Source organism: Oncorhynchus gorbuscha, unplaced genomic scaffold (assembly GCF_021184085.1).
Source record: "Oncorhynchus gorbuscha isolate QuinsamMale2020 ecotype Even-year unplaced genomic scaffold, OgorEven_v1.0 Un_scaffold_921, whole genome shotgun sequence".
NCBI classification, from domain to species: Eukaryota; Metazoa; Chordata; class Actinopteri; order Salmoniformes; family Salmonidae; genus Oncorhynchus; species Oncorhynchus gorbuscha.
Window position 1 is genome coordinate 39,001 of NW_025745682.1, and position 6,000 is coordinate 45,000.

The window sequence follows — 6,000 nt, forward strand, 5'->3', positions numbered from 1 at the left end:
CCTGTGTGTTTGATAACAGGTGTGTGAGCTGCTTCAGAAGAAGCCTCTCCATGGCCTTGTCTTTGCTGATGGGTCGGACCAGGAAGCTATCTCTCAGATCCTGGACTTCTTGTCCTCTCAAACATCACTTCCTGTCCTGGGGGTGTACGGGGGATCCTCCATGATCATGGCCGACAAGGTCAGAACACAGAGTTCTACTTCCTCCTCATTACACCTGCTTCCTGTCTTCTCTATTCTCTCTCTTCTCTGTTTCTCTTTCCTCAGAGTTCTACTTCCTCCTCATTACACCTGCTTCCTGTCTTCTCTATTCTCTCTCTTCTCTACCTCTCAGTTTCTGCTCTTCATTTCTCTGTGTTCTTCATGATGTCACAAAACAACAACTGTAGGACATGAGTAAAGCACTTTACTCAGTTACTCTCTCTCTCTCTGCTTCTGATTCCTGCACCCACCTGGTCCCGCGTGACAGTCACAATATTTAATCATACAAGTTCCACAACATTTAGATGTAGAGGTGCAGTTATTTAGTTATACCGTCCTTCATGATGTCACAAAACAAACTGTTGGTTATTCTTTAACGGACCATTCGCAATGTTTTGGATCACAGAAATATCGTGTTTCATTATCCAGCCTTTTGATGTTGTCGTTTTGGCAAGAACAATATCTTTGTACCGAAAGGTTTCTTTCCCCTCCATCCCGAGGAGCCCAACGGCAGAGTTTCTAGAGGGTATTTACGGCTGTCATTAAACGGCCAACTTCATCCTCTGTGGGAGAGAGAGAGAGAGCGAGAGAGAGAGAGAGAGAGAGAGAGAGAGAGAGAGAGAGAGAGAGAGAGAGAGGAGAGAGAGAGAGAGAGAGAGAGAGAGAGAGAGAGAGAGAGACGGAGACGGAGACGGAGACGGAGACGGAGACGGAGACGGAGACGGAGACGGAGACGGAGACAGAGACAGAGACAGAGACAGAGACAGAGACAGAGACAGAGACAGAGACAGAGACAGAGACAGAGACAGAGACAGAGACAGAGACAGAGCGCTGTAGAGTGGACTCACTATAACCCGAATCCTTCATATCCTCACAGGAGAGTCATGACAGGTCTTTTCTCGCTCTGTTTGTGTTCCTCACTAAACACTGATGTGAAGTGGTTTGAGGGTGAATGTAAAAGGGTGGAGGTAGCCTCGCTACTCAAAGCTCAAATCCATTTGTCAGAATACAGCATCACAATAGATCCATTATTTATTTTAGACAGGTCTAAATCAACATGATATGAAGAAAATGTATTTCAGAAGAACGGAATTGCATACTCTGAGTTGTCCTTATGTTAGGCCCTGATCTGCCTTAATGGTTGTGGGCTACACTTATTCATTTAGCAGACAAGATTTGCTTAGAATTCAGTGACACTATTTTTAATTTTTTTTTTTGTAAATATTATTTTATTTGATATTATTTTGTAGTATGATGATAAGACAATTAGAACACAGCTGAATAAAATATAAAGGATATTTTCTCTAAACGATTTGAGGGAGCAGCTATTCTGTGTTAAGTGGTTTAACAAAGAAACAACATCTTTAGTTGTGATACAAACCCTGAGCCGTATGTTTAGATGTTTTATACGTTCTAAGGCGGCATGATGCGACTATAATGAAGATTTGAAAAAATGAGCATGAAAGGCTTTGAGAAGGCTAGAGTAATATATAATAATAATATATGCCATTTAGCAGACGCTTTTATCCAAAGCGACTTACAGTCATGTGTGCATACATTCTACGTATGGGTGGTCCCGGGGATCGAACCCACTACCCTGGCGTTACAAGCGCCATGCTCTACCAACTGAGCTACAGAAGGACCATAGAGCTCTGCTTTGTTGTTTTTTTTGTGCAGGCTGCACACACTTCATCAGTCTCTCATTCACAATTTGACAAGCACTTGATAGTAGTCTCACTAGGCCTCGAATTTCACGGCGGCATCCACCTTGTGCTGCCTTAATGCCACCTAAAAAAATCCATGCGGCCAACCGTTGTGCCCTTGGGCTGAATATAATACTTATAATTCCCTAATCCCAGCTACCAACCGTTGTGCCCTTGGGCTGAATATAATACTTATAATTCCCTAATCCCAGCTACCAACCGTTGTGCCCTTGGGCTGAATATAATATTTATAATTCCCTACTCCCAGCCACCAACCGTTGTGCCCTTGGGCTGAATATAATATTAATAATTCCCTACTCCCAGCTACCAACCGTTGTGCCCTTGGGCTGAATATAATATTTATAATTCCCTACTCCCAGCCACCAACCGTTGTGCCCTTGGGCTGAATATAATATTTATAATTCCCTACTCCCAGCTACCAATCGCCGTGCTCCGAAGCACCTCTCACTCACATCGCTCTCTCAGATATATCAATTCTTCTTAGCCAATGGCCGTCATGTGATCGGGGTCCTTCTCACAGGCATTTCAGCTGAGAAGTAGGCTACAAATGAAGACAGACACAACTTGTCCTTCTGTGCACAAAATAAATATTCCAAGCATATTCTGGGACAGTTGTGGGATGCGATAGATCCCAAATGAATACAACCGCTAGCATCAAAAAAAAAACTTTTAAAAGCAATTAGGCAGATCAGAACGTTTAGCTTAAAAATGTTGATAGACTATTAGGCTCTTTCTTCCCATTATAAGCGCACCAATGCGGAAACAGGACAGTAGGCTTTATTAGCGGGACAACACTGTTCTCAACAGCGACCGCAAATGTGATTATTCATGTAAAGGTTTATAATAAAGATGCATTTTATGGTGAAAATGATCTTCCCCAAAGTTGAAACTGAGGTGCCGCCTGTAAATGCCAGTTAGGCCGTACACTGATTGTAAAGTGGATTAATGTGCTTCGTTTTATCAAGTTATTTGGCCACTTTAGTTGTGATACAAAAAAACCTTATCAAAACATACAGGCCTATGGGCTAGGCTACATGACGTGTGCAACTATGATTTTGCGAAAAGTCTGCGAAACTAAGGCATGTGCTGTTTCTCGCCTTACTGCACACGCTGAGAATAATTCACACGTGATAATACATCATTCATTAGTTATAATACACCATTCACTAGTTATAATACATCATTCACTAGTTATAATACATCATTCACTAGTTATAATACATCATTCACTAGTTATAATACATCATTCACTAGTGGTAATACATCATTCACTAGTTATAATACATCATTCACTAGTTATAATACATCATTCACTAGTTATAATACATCATTCACTAGTTATAATACATCATTCACTAGTTATAATACATCATTCACTAGTTATAATACACCATTCACTAGTTATAATACATCATTCACTAGTTATAATACATCATTCACTAGTTATATCACTAGTTATAATACATCATTCACTAGTTATAATACATCATTCACTAGTTATAATACATCATTCACTAGTTATAATACATCATTCACTAGTTATAATACATCATTCACTAGTTATAATACATCATTCACTAGTTATAATACATCATTCACTAGTTATAATACATCATTCACTAGTTATAATACATCATTCACTAGTTATAATACATCATTCACTAGTTATAATACATCATTCACATCATTCACTAGTGGTAATACATCATTCACTAGTTATAATACACCATTCACTAGTTATAATACATCATTCACTAGTTATAATACATCATTCACTAGTTATATCACTAGTTATAATACATCATTCACTAGTTATAATACATCATTCACTAGTGGTGATACACCATTCACTAGTTATAATACATCATTCACTAGTTATAATACATCATTCACTAGTTATAATACATCATTCACTAGTTATAGTACATCATTCACTAGTTATAATACATCATTCACTAGTTATAATACATCATTCACTAGTTATAATACATCATTCACTAGTTATATCACTAGTTATAATACATCATTCACTAGTTATAATACATCATTCACTAGTTATAATACATCATTCACTAGTTATAATACATCATTCACTAGTTATAATACATCATTCACTAGTTATAATACATCATTCACTAGTTATAATACACCATTCACTAGTTATATCACTAGTTATAATACATCATTCACTAGTTATAATACATCATTCACTAGTTATAATACATCATTCACTAGTTATAATACATCATTCACTAGTTATATCACTAGTTATAATACATCATTCACTAGTTATAATACATCATTCACTAGTTATATCACTAGTTATAATACATCATTCACTAGTTATATCACTAGTTATAATACATCATTCACTAGTTATAATACATCATTCACTAGTTATAATACATCATTCACTAGTGGTAATACATCATTCACTAGTTATATCACTAGTTATAATACATCATTCACTAGTTATAATACATCATTCACTAGTTATAATACATCATTCACTAGTTATAATACATCATTCACTAGTTATAATACATCATTCACTAGTTATAATACATCATTCACTAGTTATAATACATCATTCACTAGTTATATCACTAGTTATAATACATCATTCACTAGTTATAATACATCATTCACTAGTTATAATCATTCACTATCATTCACTAGTTATAATACATCATTCACTAGTTATAATACATCATTCACTAGTTATAATACATCATTCACTAGTTATAATACATCATTCACTAGTTATAATACATCATTCACTAGTTATAATACATCATTCACTAGTTATATCACTAGTTATAATACATCATTCACTAGTTATAATACATCATTCACTAGTTATAATACATCATTCACTAGTTATAATACATCATTCACTAGTTATAATACATCATTCACTAGTTATATCACTAGTTATAATACATCATTCACTAGTTATAATACATCATTCACTAGTTATAATACATCATTCACTAGTTATAATACATCATTCACTAGTTATAATACATCATTCACTAGTTATAATACATCATTCACTAGTTATAATACATCATTCACTAGTGGTAATACATCATTCACTAGTTATAATACATCATTCACTAGTTATAATACATCATTCACTAGTTATAATACATCATTCACTAGTGGTAATACATCATTCACTAGTGGTAATACATCATTCACTAGTTATAATACATCATTCACTAGTTATAATACATCATTCACTAGTTATAATACATCATTCACTAGTTATAATACATCATTCACTAGTTATAATACATCATTCACTAGTTATAATACATCATTCACTAGTTATAATACATCATTCACTAGTTATAATACATCATTCACTAGTTATAATACATCATTCACTAGTTATATCACTAGTTATAATACATCATTCACTAGTGGTGATACACCATTCACTAGTTATAATACATCATTCACTAGTTATAATACATCATTCACTAGTTATAATACATCATTCACTAGTTATAGTACATCATTCACTAGTTATAATACATCATTCACTAGTTATAATACATCATTCACTAGTTATAATACATCATTCACTAGTTATATCACTAGTTATAATACATCATTCACTAGTTATAATACATCATTCACTAGTTATAATACATCATTCACTAGTTATAATACATCATTCACTAGTTATAATACATCATTCACTAGTTATAATACACCATTCACTAGTTATATCACTAGTTATAATACATCATTCACTAGTTATAATACACCATTCACTAGTTATAATACATCATTCACTAGTTATAATACATCATTCACTAGTTATATCACTAGTTATAATACATCATTCACTAGTTATAATACATCATTCACTAGTTATATCACTAGTTATAATACATCATTCACTAGTTATAATACATCATTCACTAGTTATAATACATCATTCACTAGTTATAATACATCATTCACTAGTTATAATACATCATTCACTAGTTATAATACATCATTCACTAGTTATAATACATCATTCACTAGTTATATCACTAGTTATAATACATCATTCACTAGT

General features: G+C 34.0%; 1 pseudogene; it reads left to right on the top strand.

The window, feature by feature from the left end:
* Positions 1–6,000, top strand: part of LOC124019434 — a 176,176-nt pseudogene that overhangs the window by 23,310 nt on the left and 146,866 nt on the right.